This window comes from Syngnathus floridae, chromosome 6 (genome assembly GCF_059516105.1).
Source record: "Syngnathus floridae isolate MCC-2025c chromosome 6, RoL_Sflo_1.0, whole genome shotgun sequence".
Lineage (NCBI taxonomy): Eukaryota > Metazoa > Chordata > Actinopteri > Syngnathiformes > Syngnathidae > Syngnathus > Syngnathus floridae.
Genome location: NC_142418.1, coordinates 15,331,126 through 15,349,158, shown reverse-complemented (window position 1 = coordinate 15,349,158; position 18,033 = coordinate 15,331,126). Strand labels below are relative to the sequence as shown.

Here is an 18,033-nt window from a genome sequence, read left to right as displayed (position 1 = left end):
AAAAAAAAATGTTTTCATAACTTAGGTGGCAAGTTGAGGTCTGGTTCTGCCACTCTGTAAGCGATGATGTCATATATTGTAAGGGAGGACTTTTCATTTGGGGGGAAAAAAAATAATCTCCTTTTATTACCTTTTATGGAATATTTCTGCCAAAATAAGGCAATGGACTGTTAATGCGTCAGAGCTCACAAGTGTATATTTCCTATACATAGCATTTACTTTTTGGAAAATTAATCAGTTTCCCATTCGTGCTCGACCTCCCACAAAAAACTTCAACTTAAGCTGGAACTAATAAAACATGTTGTGGTTGCTTGGGGGCTCTTTTGACCAGCACACCTTAACAGGACAAGTAAGTCTGCATTCATTTTACATTTTTTAGCAAATGACATGAGAGTTTGAATGCATTTAAAAGGTTCTTAGCAGGTCTTCTATGCATGCTTGTTTTAAAAATGACAAGCACATTTAGTATTGGGTAACTTTTTTTTGCCAGCTGTAGCACATTAATCACAGCAGCAATTACTCACGACGACACTGTTTGCTAGCTTCGATGCAACTGCTGACTTTTTCTTATGTAGCTTCAATCATCGACTTGTCATCGTGGACTCGAGCGAGCCAACGTTTAGGCTGTAATGTGCTAATGGCGATCTGTGCATGGTGCAATTAGAGAAAAGGCCATTTGACAGCAGGCAAATGCACATCATCAAAATCAATATTATTCTAATAACATGTCAAGAAAATACATCATACTAACCCGCAGCTGCTGATTATTACATGTTGGCATATTGTATGTTTTTCTGCTTGGCTTGCTTTCAATAATCAGAGGATTTTCTGTGAGGTGAATTTGAAATAAGATTGGTTAAAGAATCGGCATTTTTATTGTAAGAAGGAATACAAAATCTGCTCCACAGTCGTCTCATAAATCGGTAAATATGCTCTTCCTAAGAAGAATCACTTCCCTGCATCGGCATTTTTATTGTAAGAAGGAATACAAAATCTGCTCCACAGTCGTCTCATAAATCGGCAAATAAGCTCTTCCTAAGAATGTACTCAAGAAGAATCACTTCCCTGCATCGTATTTCATTAAAACGATTAAAGAGGGAAAAACAAAACAATGTGTGTCCTCTCCTCAGCCATTTTGATAGCAACACTAAATGCATCTCGGTGTATATTCCCAGCCAACTTCAAAAGCCGGCAGCCAATGCAAAGCTAGTAGACAAGAAGAACATCTGCGTGTTGTATTCCGCGCATTCTTGCTTGACGCATACTTTCGATTGGAACACAACTTGAGTCGCGATTGATGATGTTTCACAAGATCGCAAAGCACGGACAAGAATGAAAATGGAGAAAGTGAAGCTAGACTCTGCTACATTGCTAGCTTGTCACCTACAGGTAATGTTAATCATAGGTAAGGTTTTATCAGTTTTAACTTCCTTTATAAATAATAGTAGTTTTTTTTCTTGCTTTATTGTCATTAATCCAATGTGACTCAGTTGGTGTCATTAATTAGCTCAGTGAAGACGTAGCCAGGTACGTTAGCTTTTTGAGCTAGCCACTTGCTAGTCACCAACTGTTTTATGTGTTAATTTTACATTGCGTTAATGGTGAATTTAATTTTTGACTTTTGTGAGGTGAAAAGTGACTACAGTTCATAAAGATTTGTGTTGGAGCTTGAAGTTGTATTTTTGGGAGGCCAGCCACATGACTGCAATTATTAAAATCCACTATAGAAAAGTAATTTTTGTGTCATTCGAAAAGTGACAGAGTCAAACAAACGGCGGCGGATGACACAGAGTCGAGAACACGGTTCACGTCTGGTCCCCAGGAAGAATCAACAATGTCTGTTTTTAGGATTTTTTTTTTTTTTTTAGTGGGGGAGCAGGCGGGCGTTGTCGAGGGGGGGAGAAAGCTGCTGCTGCTCCTGTCGGGTTAATTTGATCCACATTTTTTGCGAGAGGGGGAGTGAGTAGGTGGCTGGAAGTGCTGCGGTCTCTTTGAGGAGCTGATGATTTGGACAGCTCTGCCTACTTTGTAAAAGCAGCACGATTCTTTGGAAAACAAAAATGGCGGCACGGTCTACCGAAGTGCAAGGTTAATGCAAAGCAAGGAATAGTAACATCGGAGTTGAATTCAGTGCAGTTAATTCTGATTTTAATCACATGAAAGTAAAAAGATAATCTAATTGGTCCTCACCTGAGCCCTGAGCAACTGTGATGTCATTTTTTTAGTCGATAGCAAATGACAAAATGGCCGCCCCCGGGATAGCTAAAATAATCAGATGGATTTTGCTGCCTAATTAATAATCCACAAATACAATATTATTCTAAATATGGTGTTTTGACTAGTGTGGGTGCATAGAACATTATATTGTCAAAAAAGTTTTTGACTTGACGTCTCCTTTAAGAAAACAGACACAAAGAGGAAACCGTGAATATCGGAAAAGTCACCTTAAAGTAGCAGGGAGGCTTTTTTTTTTTTTCTCTCATCCAAATTCACCCTTTTACAGATGGCAATGAGAGAAGGGAGGAGTTCGGAGGCTCCCAGCAGATGGACTTTATTTAAAGGTCAAAAAGTGAAGCAGACATATTTTTCTGAAGACATGAAAAAGACGAAGGGGGGGAAAAAAGTTCTCCTTTGAAACTCAGATCATATCAGTGTCACGAGTGCAGCTGCTCGCCGTTTTTTCCTTCTTCCTCTCGTCTTTTCCTAACAGACGTGTTTACGCTGAATTTTTTGCACATGACTGACAGACTCTTACAGTAACAAAATGTTATGAACGCTCCTCACGTTACATCACAGTGGATTGGATTAAAGCACGTTAAAAAGAAAAAAAAAAGAAGTACTGGTCCAAAGTACTGCTCATTTAAGAAGGCGTGTCAAAAAGCTTTTACTGATGCGCTACGATAAAAAAAAAACACTGACTGTGACCAAATGCAGATAAGAAACTCCAAAAATAAATTTGAATTACTTTTCTTCTCGAACTGTGCAGTTGAGGTTAATTTGTGCACACGGAGCAAAAAAAAAACAGCTGAGGATTTGGCCTGCATTTGCAAGCAGGATGTTCCAGTGCTCCGGTTTAGTTGTAAATGGAGCTGCAGAAAAAACAAACAAAAGATTTGAGCCCACAAGAAGGTTGCGAGCTGGCACATTGTTTCACTGAAAAAAAAAAAAAAAAAAAAGATCTAGTCCTGAAATATTTGCACTTAGTTCCTCGCCACCACTGCGCAGCGGTGCATATTTTTTTTCGTCTTCCTCACTCATTCTCGCAGGTTCCCAGTTCACATCCCTGTTGGACGCCTTTTCCCCCGTGATAACATTGTGACTGTGTACGTTGGAATCAAACGCCCTTTTTTTTTCCTGCTCGGCTCCCAAACCGTTATCGTCCATCCACCATGCACTCTTTCTCTTTCTCTCTTTCTCTTTCTCTCTTTCGCTCTCTTTCTTTCTCTTTCTCTCATTCTTTTTCTCTCTTTCTCATTCTCTCTCTCTTTCTCTTTCTCTCTCTTTCTCTTTCTCTCTCTCTCTCTTTCTCTCGCTCTCTTTCTCTCGCTCTCTCTCTCTCTTTCTCTCTTTCTCTTTCTCTTTCTCTTTGTCTCTCTCTCTCTCTCTCTCGCTCTGTCTTTCTTTTTCTTTTTCTGTCTCTGTCTCTGTCTCTCTCTCTCTCTCTCTCTCTCTCTCTCTCTCTCTCTCTCTCTCTCTCTCTCTCTCTCTCTCTTCCATCCCTCACTTCTCGCTCCTGGTCCACACACACAGACTATTTTTAGCGGCGCTGCTATTCTGGAATTCGCCTATGCCTGCCGGGTGTCTGGGCGTCGATTCTCTTCTCTTCAGGAATGTCTGGCCCCGGCTCAAACCGCTGCAGAGTTGCTTGTGCGGCCAGGTCGGCCAGCTCGCTCGCTCGCTTGCTCGCTGCTGGCTCTTGTTTCCAGCTTGAAGTCTGAGGAGAGGAAAAGAAAAAGTTTTTCTGTTCTGTAGCGTCCAAGTGGATTTGTCTACGGCTGAGCTTTTGTCCCTCCTCATCTTCACATGTGCTTTTCCATTTTGTCTTGTAAAACCTGATAGGGATGCTCCTGTGGAGGAGACAAAGCTCTTGTTCCGACAAGATAAATCATTACTTTCCATTCTAGCGTCCCCGATTTCTGTACTTAAAACACGTTTTGGTTGAGTTAGGTCCAGTCAGCATTTTATAGGCCCATTGTTTTATTTATTTATTATTGTAGTCTTGCAATTGACAGAAAATGATATGCATTGCTGATCACTTTTCATGACACTTTTTTATCAAGAAGTGAAAATTGCTCTGAAAATCAACTAAAAATATCTTTGGGTTTCAAAACAAAAACAAATCGGCATTCAAAAATTGTGTGGACGGCATGTTCTTTCTATTTTTAGAAGGTGCCAAAATAGCTACTATACCTGTATATGGAAATATCCAAATTAAACATCATTAGCACCCTAAAATTGGCACAGGCACTTTCTGGTTGTTCATTATTGATGTAGGTCTTGTGTTTTTGTCCCATTTTATGACCAGAGGTTTCATGCTCGTTGTTGAGAACCAGGCTCGCCTGTTAAAAAGCGTTAAATAGCCAATAAGCGCATTTGGTTCTGGAAGTGCTGTGCACTAAAACGAGCTTGTAAACACAAAATGACAGATGGGTCTTGCTCATGAATGTTAACCGTAGCAACATTTTGTCATTGAATAGATTTTTTTTTTTTTCGTGTTTACTATCGAGAAGCCACAAAGAAAACCTGTAGATGCATTCTGTGCTTGTGGTGAACATGAGGTTAAGTTGCCAGGAAATGAATGAAAGTCAATGCGGTGCTTACATATTTTGTGTGTGTGGTCCACAAAGAGAAAATAAGCATCACTAATGGCAAGTTTTTCCTGTCCTGGATCACGCCAGAGGCAAAATTGTTTGCAGCAAAGGGAAAACCGTCCAAGCCCACCTGTTGCTCATGATTGCGCAGATCCGCTGGAGCTGAACCTTGTCAAGAATCGCCATGCACCGTACAACTCACGTCACTTGAGTCAAAGCAAAAAAATGCGATGATAAAATAAAGCCGAACCGCTGAAATGTTTTTAGAGGCTGCCCAATCTTTGATCTGATCTTGCATGGAGAAACAAAAAAAAGCACTTTGTGGACCTAGCTAGTCCGCTAAGCTAACGTAGCAGTCTACATCTTCACTTACTACTCCTTCTTGGCCATCTTCACAAACAGTTGAATAATAATCATTTTTATTTTGCGCACAAAAAAACGACTTGATGCCACCCAAAAACAGGAAGTTGAAACCCACCAAAATAAAATAACTTCGCCAAAGTGACCCAGTGCCATCCATTGATGACTGGAGAGCATTGAACTAAAATGGGAAGTACATGATTAAATCACATATGACGAAAATATTGGTGGAACTCCCAACTTTGAAGGAGAATGCTCAGCCGTCACGTCAAAGCTGTCAGCGTGAACCTGCGCAATCCCCTTGCAGATAAGAAACTCCATCCCAAAACATCTTGTTCTTATTAGCATTAGGACGTATGTTTGAAAAGTGAGCAGTCAGCAGCCCGAGCGCGGACGCGAGCTAATTGGCCTTGGCTCCCATAAAGGGGATGTGGGTTTCGCTCCGGGATGGCGTACCAGAACCGAGTCTTGCAGGGCCTCGGAAGGGGAACGAGAGAACCGGCAGGAAAGCCGTGAAACGGACCAATCGGGGAACGATACAGCCTTTAGCCTTCAGCGTCGTGAACGCGAACGCCGTCTCTCTGGGGTGTGAAAGGAAGAGGCGAGGGAACGGGATATGGAGTCGTTTCTAGGCCAAAAGCTCTCAAAGTATGCGCCCCGGCTACTCTGGGACGGATTCCCATCGCCGCAAGGTTTTTAGCGCTGCTGGTTTTATGTTATCCTTCAATTTGTGTTCCTCAGACGTCCTCTCTTCAGCTCTGCATTAAGTGGAAATACAGCAGAGAGACTTGGATGCGAGGATGTATCCTCCAGCTGGCTTACATTCTTCTGCTTTCCACTTGTGTGTCTGCTTCGGCTTCTTTATGGGTCACTGTTTCGCTGATCAGAGTTTCCCCACCAAGTTTTTCTTTTTCCCTTCATAGCCTTCAGTCCAGTTTCTTCATTTGAATGTTAATACTTAACATTGTGTGCTCCCTCTTACGAGCTCCAGTCAGGAAGCAAGCGAGAGCTTTTTGGAGATGTTTGGAGACATTTCTAGCAATATCTCTGTTTTTAAAAAGTGAATTTGTAATTTTAGTAATGACATGCAAAATTTGTCTTGGCCGGCCACGTAAAATGTTGTGGCGGGCCGTATCTGGGCCCCCGGGCCTTGGGTTTGACACCTATGCTGAAAGCAGCGATCCTGCCGTTCCCACGGTATGTCACATCACCTGGAAACTAAATCTTATCATCCATGACAACTGACCAGCCGTCCGTCTTTTAACTCGCTGATAAGAGCACGGGCTCTGGCCCAGCTTCCTTTCCGCTTTCCAGGAGCGGCCGGTTCACACGGAAAGGGAGGTAGGGGGTGCGGTGGGTGGGGACTGTCGCATAAAAAGCAGATTCAGGTGTGAGTTGCATGCTGGGAAATCTGTTTCCAGGCAGGAAGCCCTTATCCTTAAATCGGTATGTAAAACACGCCCACAAGAAACGAGGTATAACTAAGTTTTTTTTTTTTGTGTGGTATGACGTCGGTTACAATTAGATGAAATGTACAAGACAAGTATGTTTGCAAAATGAGTCGCACCCTCAATTATACAAGTCAGCTGTGATAAGTTCCAGCTGACCCTTGACCCTACCGAGGACAGGCACCATAGAAAATGCAGGACCTTCAGGCAGATAAGGTGCAAGCCAAAATCCAGTAACCATCCAGGGTGGTCCGTCCTCTCCTTGAAGAAGAGGAGGAGGAAAACAAACTTCCCAGGAGCATGTGGAGCCTGACATTTGCTATCCCATTACCTCAGACACACATGCGGGTACATGAGACAACGACATGAGACACAAGCTAATGAAGCGCTAACCGCTTAGCCATTCAGTCCCCGTGTTTCCATCAAGGCTTATTCGCAAAGGAATGTCACCAGCGTGGAATTTCTGCTGAAAAATGTAAAAATGCCAAATTTAAAGTAGCTCGCAAAGATGACATGATGGATGATGATCCGAGCTGGCAAATGGTTTGCCTGTAAAAAGGGATTACGCAATTTGTTGGTACCACGATTTCGTGACTATATCTATAGTATAAATCACGTGGAAGCGTTCGAATAGGGTTCATCGTTGACTCATTTTTTGGCAAGTTGTTAGCGTACGTCTGTTTCTTAGAAATAGCATTTAGGAACTTCAAAGGTTTTTAAACAAACAATTTTGCAAAGCACATTTTATGGAGGTGTTTGTCTGTGGAGTTGTCTGACATTTTTTTTTTTTTTCTCTCCCCGCTTCTGCAACATTCTCTTTATGACTAATGACCATCTGGGCTACTTCTTTGTCTGTCTACATTTTCTTTATTGCCTCGCTTTGTTCTTGCACTCAAATAGTGGTGACTTGTTGAAAGGCAACAAATGAATACTTTGAAATTGAAATCCCGGGAATGAAAACAAAAAGTCAAAACCTGTTAGCTGAACTTAAGTGGCTTTGTTTTTTGTCTTCCACTTCACAACTGGCGATTATCGGCCATTGTCACAACACTTTTTTTCTGCTTGGAATGCCAGCCAATGCGATACAGCGTGTCATGCTAAGCTAAGTCATGCTAAGCTAAGTCACGCTAAGCTAAGTCACGCTATCTTCGGCTGAAACGATTCCCAGCGAGTGTCTCAACTTCAAAGTTCCGTGATTAGCAGCGACTGGACTTATTAAATCGGCAGCCACTCGGCAGTCAATCCCACACTTGTCCAAACACACGTTTGACACGTAGCGTGGACAAAGCTGGGAAGTATTGAGTTGAGTGGCGGACATTCCTGACGGCTGACATCAACGATGGATCCAAAAAATGTGTTCAATATGATGTTACAAAACCAAACAGGATCTCCACGGACCACGTGAGAGCTGATATGTTTGGAGCGGGGTGGTCCCGGCGCCGGCTATCCCAAAGGTCAATGTTGTATTAACCCTTACGTACTGTTCTGGTCAAAGCTAGCCTGTTTTGACATTTGATAGAAATATCCAAAATGTCGTTCTTTCACCCTGAAATGTGAGGAACGGATGTGTGTCTGAGCAGTTCAAGGAATTCCAACCTAGGTGAGAAGGTTTGGGGCGTGTTGACCACAACGAAGACTTTCTAACCTCAGACATCAACGCCCTGCTGAGGTGTCCTCCTCGCTGCCTGTGTGGTACGAGCGGACCCGTAGGCGGACGTAGCTTTTCATAGCATTCTTCTTTCCCCGCTTTGGGACAAACTGTGGTTTAAATCACGCCCCGAAGCTCCTCAGTCTGAAGGCTGACCGTTTATTTACACGTCAGCGCGGGGAAAATAACGTGCGCACGTTCAAGGACGAGTCACGTGAGCCCTGGAGAAGAACTCAAGCACGGGGTGATTGTTCATCCTGTTGTTGCGTCCTTGAGGAGGAATCGCGGCCATCTTTTTTTTACAGCCAGACCCCAACCATGATGATCACGTGCATCTCTTCACACAGCTGTGTCAAGATGGGAAAGCTACGTCTGCGTGTTGCACCTCATTGCCAAATTCTAACCTAAATAAAAAAAAAAAAAAACGTGTTCTCCACTGTAATGTGGTTCTGTTGCTTCACCACCCAATTGTGTTTTGGTACGACACAAATTTTACATTAGCTTAGCGGTTAGCATGGCTTTTCCAGCAACTACTGTTCCGTCATGTCACCCAATGGCTCCTCCAGCTCGCTGGTAAGATATGCCAGAAATCATTTTAACACTGAGACAGATATTTTGTTTTTGTTTTTGTTTGCTTTTGTTGTACTTGTTTACTTGTTTGTCTGTTGTGAGCCATGTCTTGTCACCGTGGGATAGGGGGGTACGAAATTTCGGTTTCTTTGTGTGTCTTTGGCATGTGGAGAAATTGACAATAAAGCTGACTTTGACTTTGAAAAAAAAATAAAATAAAATAAATATGATGACATCATCACTTAATGTTAATCGGTATTGTCCAAATCTATACCCTTGGCTAAATTTAGCACATACAGCAAATTTGATGCCTTTCAGTACGTTGAGACAGAAATGCCGAGCACTCTCCAACTGAAACGTTTCAAAAACCCACTTTTTTCTTTATGTCTAAACACCCCACGATGGAAGAAGTAGAGTGTGGGAGGGAGAGAAGAAGAGTTCAGTGTTTTGGTGGGGGGCCGAGGTCGGTCCGCTTGACTGCTGTTTGAACATTTGTGAGTCAGGCTGGAGCAATGAGGGAGTCGAGTTTAACAGAGGCCGTGAATGGGCCTGCTTGTTTATGTGGGTCACTGGGTTGCCCTTTTTGACGCTGCAGGCCGCTGCGCAGGAAGTCGTCCACGCTCCACTCGAAACGGTTACGCCTGACTAAAACCTATAAGACAAGCACTGCTTTGTTACTGTACTTAAGTAGAACCATTTATAATTTGGGCAACTTTAATGCCTAAATGACGAATTTACCATATGCATTTTGGTTACCTATTGGAATTTTTACAACAAGATAAAATCCGAAGAAATTGTCGTATCAATGTTTTTTTTTTTTAGTTTAGTTTGTTTTTGCATATGGTTAATATAGCAAGATGGTTAGGCTGATGCATGCTAGCTAGCCGCTCATTAGCCAATGCTCACATCTTGAATTACCGTAATTTCCGGACTATAAGACGCACCAGACTATAAGCCGCACCAGCTAAAATTCGGGGAGATTTGAGTTTTTTTTCTTACATAAGCCGCACCGGACTATAAGCCGCACGTGCACACGAGTTTTTTACAAAGAAAGACAGTACACAGAAAGTAATCATCACAAAAATCACAAAAAAAATCTTATATAAGCCGCACCTGACTATAAGCCGCAGGGTTCAAAATTTTGGAAAAAAGTCGCGGCTTATAGTCCGGAAATTACGGTACTCAATTTAAGTAAACAGTTAAAATAAAATGCTCATATCATGAACAACTCAAAGTAATAAATAAAAATACAATTAAAATAAAAATCAAATAAAAAATTCCAGTCGCTCACTTTTTAATAGTTGTACTGCCAGTATTTTTGTACATTTAATAATAGAAATTAAATTTTTACAGTAAAGTACAGGAAACTTCAGATGCTTTTGCCCAGGTAATATTCAACAAGTTATTTCCTGTTAAGATATTTGCGGAGACTCACTAAAGACACATTGCATGCATGGGAAAGGAAGTCCGAGTGATTGATTGTCTTTCTTTATCAGGCGTTTATCGCAACTGATCTCCTCGCCGGATGTAAACACAGGAGTTCTAAACTGACATTCAGCCTACAGTCCAATGTGTCAGATTTTTTTTTTTTTATACGTTATGCATCACATGAAGACACGTGACCTTTCCTGTTTACCCAGCTGCTTTATACAGAGAGAATTCCAGATAAAACAGACGCTTCATAGCTGGAAATAGCACCGCTAAATATTAGACATGCACCTGGTGGAGGTCAGTCAGTGAAGGAGCGAGCAAATGCTTCTGACCCCCTTCGGGACAAATTAAAAGGAAAAAAAAAGGAGTTCCGGTAATTGGCTTGGCAGCTTTGCAAAGACTGATTGCTTTGTGATGGCGAGATAACGAGCTAAGCTACTATTTTTCTAGCTACTAATTCAATCATCTGTGGAAATGAAAACCTGACCTAATGGCTTCACGTGCATACTCTAATCGTGTCTTCAATTTGATTGTGCATGCATGACCAGTCAAAAGTTTAAACCATAAAAAATGAAATCCATGTTTTTGGTAAATTCCAATGAGCAAGAATCTTTTAAGGAGGATAAAATGTGGGTGTTGTTGTTGAATGTTGGGGGGGTCTTTTTACTCCCACTGATGATTCTCAGCAACATTTACTTTAAATAAGAAATGTCACCCAGTCGGAATGCGTCCGCTTTTTTCCACAGACTATTTTTACCTACTACGTGGCGCCAAATAACATTTTGTTTTGTGACCAGAATAGATGGTGAGTCAGTACGTTGATTTTATACACAAAGTAAACTAAGATGTGGTGACAGCATTAAGGTCGACCGACGTTATAAACACGACGTAATTAAAAAAGCTCGTAACTAATAGAGACATCAGAATATGTGGAGTAACAGTGGCGCGCAACTTTATTGCCATGGTTTTGAGGTTGTGCTTAGCCAACACCAACTGTGTAACCAACTACCACATCAACAATTTAAGGAGTAGAAATAAACATGATGTTGTGTTAGTCCAAATATAGCCCCACTTTTGAAACCATGAAAACTGCAAAGTTTATATAACCATACTACATGGCCTCCACAATTTTAAGTTAGGAAAATATTATTTTTATTTTATTTATATACCTTTTTTGAAGAATTGTATTTATTTATTTGTGTATTTATTTAAAAAATATTTTAAAAGAATATATTTATTTTTGTAATTATTAATTATATAAATGTATTTATTCATTTTATTTAATTTTACAGCCACAATTGGCAAAGCACTTTCAGCCATTTATTGATTGGGATATTTATGAAACAGCAAATAACAAAATAATTGACCAAATTCGGCCCACCAGCTCCTGATGTCACCCGCTAGGCCACGCCCCTTAAAGGCCGACATCCAAAACACAAATCCTACAATAATTCCCGTTTATAGAACCAGTTTAAAAGTGCCATTTTGCTTTATTAAAAACAGGGAAGAAAAACACAACAGCAACCAAATCGTTGCTCCTTATTACAAGGTCAGTGTACCATCAAGATGATTTTTTAAAAAGCGTTATTTCAAGGTCAAGTTACTGCACATTAACCACAAATGGGATACAATCAGACTCGCCGACCGCAAAAGACAACATAATCTGTCGTGGTGCTGTTTCCTTCGTGCTCAATGTCGTCTTTGTTTGTCTTCTGCGAGAATGCCCGAGATGAATTAAATTGTTTTCTGGCTGCTCTGTGACTAAATGAGAGACATTCAAAAGTCTTTGCGTCCTTGGCGGAGGGAAAAAAGGCAAGCAATGTAAGTTAAAAGGCTTTTCTGGGTTGTTTGTTGTTGAGAGAATGTTAAAAAAAAATAAATGCATTTTTTCCGCGTGAAAGGCAAATTGGCTGGGCGACGTTATTTTTCCATGGATATCAATTGTAGTCAGCAAATGTGGTGAAAAAAATCCATTCGCTTAAATCATTCAGAGTCAATCCTTTAGGTCATATTTTTTACAATTAGTCCAATTCATTTTTCAGTCTTATGAGGAAAACAAAATAGAATTTTTTAAAATTTTTTTAATGTATACTGTTTGTTTTTGCATTTTTAATTAAATTAAATTAAAAAATACATGAATTTGTGGGAAAAAAATCATTATTTTTATAAGAAACAAAGTTATCAAAATATTTCAAAAGATATTTTTAAAAATAGTAACTAAAAAATTTCACACGCTCAAGTGAACGTGACCTCGGGGGCAAAGGAAGAAGCCGCGGGGGGAGTTAAAAACTGACGGCAGTAGACACGGATTGCACGCACCCCCTCTGCGATCAAAGGCTGCTTACGGAGATGACTCCGACGCTTGTGAGGTGATCCCAGACGGCTTCAAAAGATGAAAAAGAAAAATACATCAGCATGTGGCGCACGGCCAATCACAGGAGAGAGCTGAAGCCGGGTCATTGATGACTGACATGGGTGGAAAAAAAAATAATAATAATTACGATGGGAATCTCATTCATCTTCTTACGCTGGTGTTTTAGTTAGACTTTTTAACACATATATTTATTTTATTCCGACATGCTTACAAAAACGGCAAAATTGGTCATTCCTGATTGCTTTGCGTGATGAATGATATCGGAACGGGACATAGTCTGGGACTTTTGGGATATTAATCTTGACAGAAACTGAATCACTCAAATTAACCCCTGAGGTCCTCGTGAGTCACAACCAGGAAGTACGGTAGCCCGTGTGTGTCAAAATGTCTTTTAGGCTTCGCGATTATTGCCGATAAGCAAAAATTCGACTTATCGTTCGGATTGTACTTCGGCCCCTCCGGCTCGACAACGCTCATCCCTAAATCTTCGAGTGAAATTGCGTTCGCATCTGTTTTTCCTTTGTGTCGGCTTTGCAGGCGAAACGAAGAAGGCGGAATTCGTTCGAAAAGAAAAAAAGGGGGATGAGCTCACCCGCTCCCTTGGGTGTCACATTATTGCACAAACCCAGTTAAGGATGTTTGATTGATGGTAAGGTTTGATGAACGGATGAATTTGGCAGTGAAAGACAGAAAGACGAGTCACACCCGCACACACATGGATTCATATGGTGGAAAAAAAAAATGGCTTCCTGGGAGATCACATGCAGAGAAATAATTCATCACTGCCGCTTCACCATCATTTCTTCTGGCACGGACAGACGACCTGGAGTCGCGCTGGATCACTTCTGACTTTCTTTGGGATTTTGAGCGTTACGTTACACACACATACACACACACACACACGGGAAAATTAGTAATGAGAGGCGTCAGTACACATCTGCCTTAGATAATGAACTGACTTCATTCGATATACCCGATAATGCGAGTCGACATCATAAAGTCACACTATGCCAGTGAACAATTAAAAGAAGCATACTGAGGTCATGAGGTCATAAAGAAAATGTGTTTCTGTGTCATCTTTAGTTTGGCTTTTGGAAAAAATCCTGACACTATAACATTTGGTCGAACTTTGGACCGTCACACAGTTATCAATCACTCATTTTTCGTTAGAGGATTTGCGTGTGAATTTATGGTGAACATTGTCAAATAGATTTGAATGTTCCATTCAGTCCAAAAAAAACCATCTGTATCATTTCCTTTAGAAATGGCAGATTTAAAAAAGTCTAATTTTCTCCTCCCAAATAAAAAGTTGTAAAAACGCTGCATGGTAGCAAATGCATCATTAAGGTCACTTTAGGCCACGTTGGTTACAAAATGGCAGTTTTACAGCAGCAAGACCAAAACAACGAGGTTGTGGCATTTTTGTAATTTCAATCAAAGCGGACGCTGACGCCAAAGCACGGCCGCCACTTAATTGCTGATTTGTGGTGCAAACAAATGGCCAAAACTTCCAAGGCATGAAGTCTTTCATCTTAATGAAATAGCAGAGCCCGGACAAGGACACGGCGGGCCTGTTACCTCCTCCTCCGAGGTTGTTATCTTTTGTGAACTAAATTGATTTCCAAGACACTTGCATCCTAATCACCTCGGCTGTTCTTGAAGCGTAAACATCATCTTACGTAAATGGTCTGTAGACATTTTTATTGCAACTTTATTCTCATAACTACACTTTAATTTTGACATTATTGTAACCATTTACTGTGATATGATGATGAAAAAAAAGGATTACCGTATTTTCCGGACTATAAGGCGCACCTTAAAACCTAAAAAATTTTCAAAATCCGACAGTGCGTCTTATAGTCAGGTGCGCCTTATATATAGATATTGTGTCATGAAATCAATCATAAGTGGCCCGCTAAAGACTATGAATCATGAATCAAAATGTCTATGCATCATTATTTTGTGATCATAAAGTAATTTGTTGCGTCTGAAGTTGAAATAAAAAAGACAAAATGGAGAATGATTTGACTTGTATTAAAAATCTGACATGATGCATTAATGGTGCGCCTTATACTCCGGTGCGCCTTATATAAGGATAAAGTTTTAAAATGGGCCGTTCATTGAAGGTGCGCCTTATAGTCTGGAAAATACGCTACCTACTGTGTAACACAAAATTCAGTGGCTATTCGTCAGACATGTACAGTATGTAAAAGCCACAGCTGACAGAATCCATTATGTTGAGTTAACTCTGGTTTTGCTTCACTTCAAGTGGGGGTAATTAATGCCTCACTAAGTGCATTGGCCCTTTTTATTGAGCCATGGCTAAGTGGACCCCCCCCTCCTTTTTTTACAGGAGTCTATACGTGCTTTTTAAGGGTGGGCGGTGTGCTGGATTGGCCCAACAACACACGGCGAGTGACAGTGATGAATGAATCCTTTGCACGCACTCATCCCCTCGCATCGCATCATCGCGGGCCAAGGAGGCGGACCGGAGGTTTGTGGGGTTTTTTTTTTTTCCTTTTTTGTCGAGAGGTGATGAAGCGGAATGAGGTGCGCACACCGCGATGGGTGACCTCTCGTGTTCTTGCACACTGTAACGTGTCGCCGTCATGTTAACACGAAGTCCTCGCTGCCAGATGACTGAGGCTCTTGTCATTGCACTTGTATGCTATTTTTCCCCTCTGGCCCCTGTGTAAACAATTTTGCAGCCAGATTAGAAATAGTTAAGGACACGCATAACCTGGAGCAGGCAACCCACCCCCACACCAGCACCACCACCTCCCATCTAATGACTTTCCCCCCTCCAGGGTACTTGAATGCAGCATTTCATTTCAGGGTTAGGGTTAGTGTTAGGCTGGTGATAGACAGATAGGGGCGATTTGTGTTAGGTAATGTAAAGTTAGAAAATCCTTTTGGGTTAATGATTCGAGTGCTACAAAAAGGATGTCCAAACAAAAATGATGCAGTGGAAATACAGCAGTTGTTGTTTTTACCCAGCATTCTTAAGGGTGGAACAGAATACAGAGAATGACAAAAAGCTGATTTTTTTTTTTGGGCAATTTTTCCCGTTAATCAAATACTAAACGCCACAGTGGGGAAATTTGACAAAATGATGATGTCATCCTAGGTGTGAACTACCAACCTTCCAATTACTCCCTAAATGTGCTAACTAATTGCATGCATGACCATTTTAAAGGTACGCTATAATTTTTTTTCAAAGTCAGCCAGGCTCCAGCTTCGCCTCGACTCTAATGAGGACAAGCACTTTTGAAAACGTTCCGACTGCATTTTCAATGAAATTGTACGGTAATCTTAAATGTTTCCATTAGCTAAGCCCCGCAAAGGGTGGGAAGGACCCGGGTGGGAGGGACCCTGTTCAAGGTGCAGGCTGATGAATGCACACTCAGGCCTGCAGTAATCGACCTCAAGTACTCCTTTCATCTGGCCCAGGAGCAGAGCAGGAATGCCGATGTGTTATTATTCTTGGCGTGGTGTATATTTGCCAGCTTTGAGTGTGAGGCAGAAGAATTACGCCGGTGCCAGAACACTGTCATTATAAAGTTCGTGTCGTCGTCATCACGTAAGGGTGGCTCGTCTCGTGCGCTCGCCGGTGATTCACCTGATGAATGCGTGCAGTATTCTAATCACAAAGCTTTTTCATATTTAATGACGTGTATGTCATTTGATGGTAAGCGTCGGGAAAAATGAGTGGGATTGTCATTTTTATCATTTCTATCGGTCGACCATTAACGAAAAAGATCCTTACTAGTCCGTATTACCACGATAGCAGTTTTCTTTTCTTTCCTTTCTGACTATTTGTCCATCAATAACTGACTTGCGACATCGGTTGACGGCTAGCATCCTTCACGCTACGGAACACGGATACATGCAGGCAGGTCACGGCCTTCCCAAAATTCCTGCTCGGACGCCGCACCCGTTCCTATCGTCAAAGATGGATCTCGGTGTCGTTGACAGACGAGAATAGCGAGAAGCCAAGACACCTGTGAAGGGAGAGATAAGCCTAAGCTTAGCATGACCGTCTTTGTGCCATCTATGATGTTTATCACAGGAGAAACGCTGGTTGAGTTCCACTTATGTGCAGATAAGAGTGATAGACAGAAAAATCGCTTTATTTGATCTGTAAGCAAAAGTTATGTTTAGACAACAACGGTAAACGTTAGAAGCTAACGGTTAGCTTGCCACCGCTCACCTAGCTTGTTCTGTACATACAGTGTGAGTGCTTTTTTAACAAATTCACATCATTAATGGTTTACTTATTTTACATTTGTTACTTAAAGCATAGCATGCTGTGTTGATATTTTTTTTAGGATGAACACTGAGCTATTTTTCGCAGGTCACAAGCCCTGGGTGGAGGAATGAGAACACCAGGCTGATAATAACTGGCCTACTTGGAAATTGGGTGCACCTCTCAAGGTCAGCTGGGCCTCATGTTTGTTCTTGCTCATGTTCAAGTGTCTTTTGCACATTTTTCCACATATTAGTGAGCAAGTTAGTGGCGAGTTTAAATCGAAAGTGCGGCAGAAAGCGAGAGGTATGGCTACAAAGAAAAAGTCCCAACTCAATTATGGTAAGTGGCCCAGACTCAAAAGGAGAAGCGGGTCTGTTTCAAATTGGGCCTGGTTCTACTCACAAAACACCCGTTTTATCCCGCCAAATGTAACGTGAGCCTCGTCTAGATGAGACCTCTTTCGCAGACAAAAGGCAGCCGTCAACATTTACTTGAGTTTCGATCTCAACACGCGAACGGCGCGGCCGAGATGGCAAATGAGCACCAACTGTCAACGGTGAGTCACGTTGCTTTGAGCTCGTCTCGCCGTCCCGGCTTGTTTAGCTTCATTGGAAAAGTGGATTACACTCAATGACTTTACTAGCAGTACCTTGAAGTTCCAGCCCACCAAAAAATCGTACAATTTGAACGCAGAATTTTACAAAGCTTTTTATGGATGCTAAATAAAACAAGCTTCTCGGAGTCTGCGTGTGGTGGGTGACCTCACCATGCCCTTTATGAAGCTCGAAAACAAATTAAAAATAAAACTTTTCAACTTTATGATTGACTTAATCTCCTCCAGAACTGGGTGTGTACAATCCAGATGTGCTCGTGACAAAGGATGCCTTTACTGCGTGGCTGGTGACCAATCTCTGCAAGCCGTTTGAAGTGAAGGTTGTTTCAGGGCTTCTTGTCGGATGCTTGCATAGGAACATGTGTAACGTGCGCATTTTTTGTTTGCCTCTAAATATCTGCAAACACTTATGAGCTGCAGTGCGTGTCCACGAAGTACATTTGAAATATTGGTGGGGAATAACAAGGCCATTGTAAATGCTTCATCGAGCTCCACAGGAAAACAGTTAAAGTAGCAATAATATAATATA

General features: G+C 41.5%; 1 protein-coding gene across 2 annotated transcripts in view; it reads left to right on the top strand.

Annotated features, from left to right (window-relative positions):
* The first annotated feature begins 178 nt into the window (after positions 1–178).
* The window catches only part of LOC148396826 (uncharacterized), a 43,568-nt gene continuing 25,713 nt past the window's right edge, over positions 179–18,033 (top strand). The window contains exons 1-3 of one of the 2 annotated variants that reach the window (XM_088378500.1): positions 179–349; positions 14,996–15,136; positions 16,997–17,076. The gene's annotated coding sequence lies outside the window, so the exon portion shown is untranslated. The remainder of the gene's footprint in view (positions 350–14,995; positions 15,137–16,996; positions 17,077–18,033) is intronic. The other variant, XM_088378502.1, reaches the window with a different exon arrangement.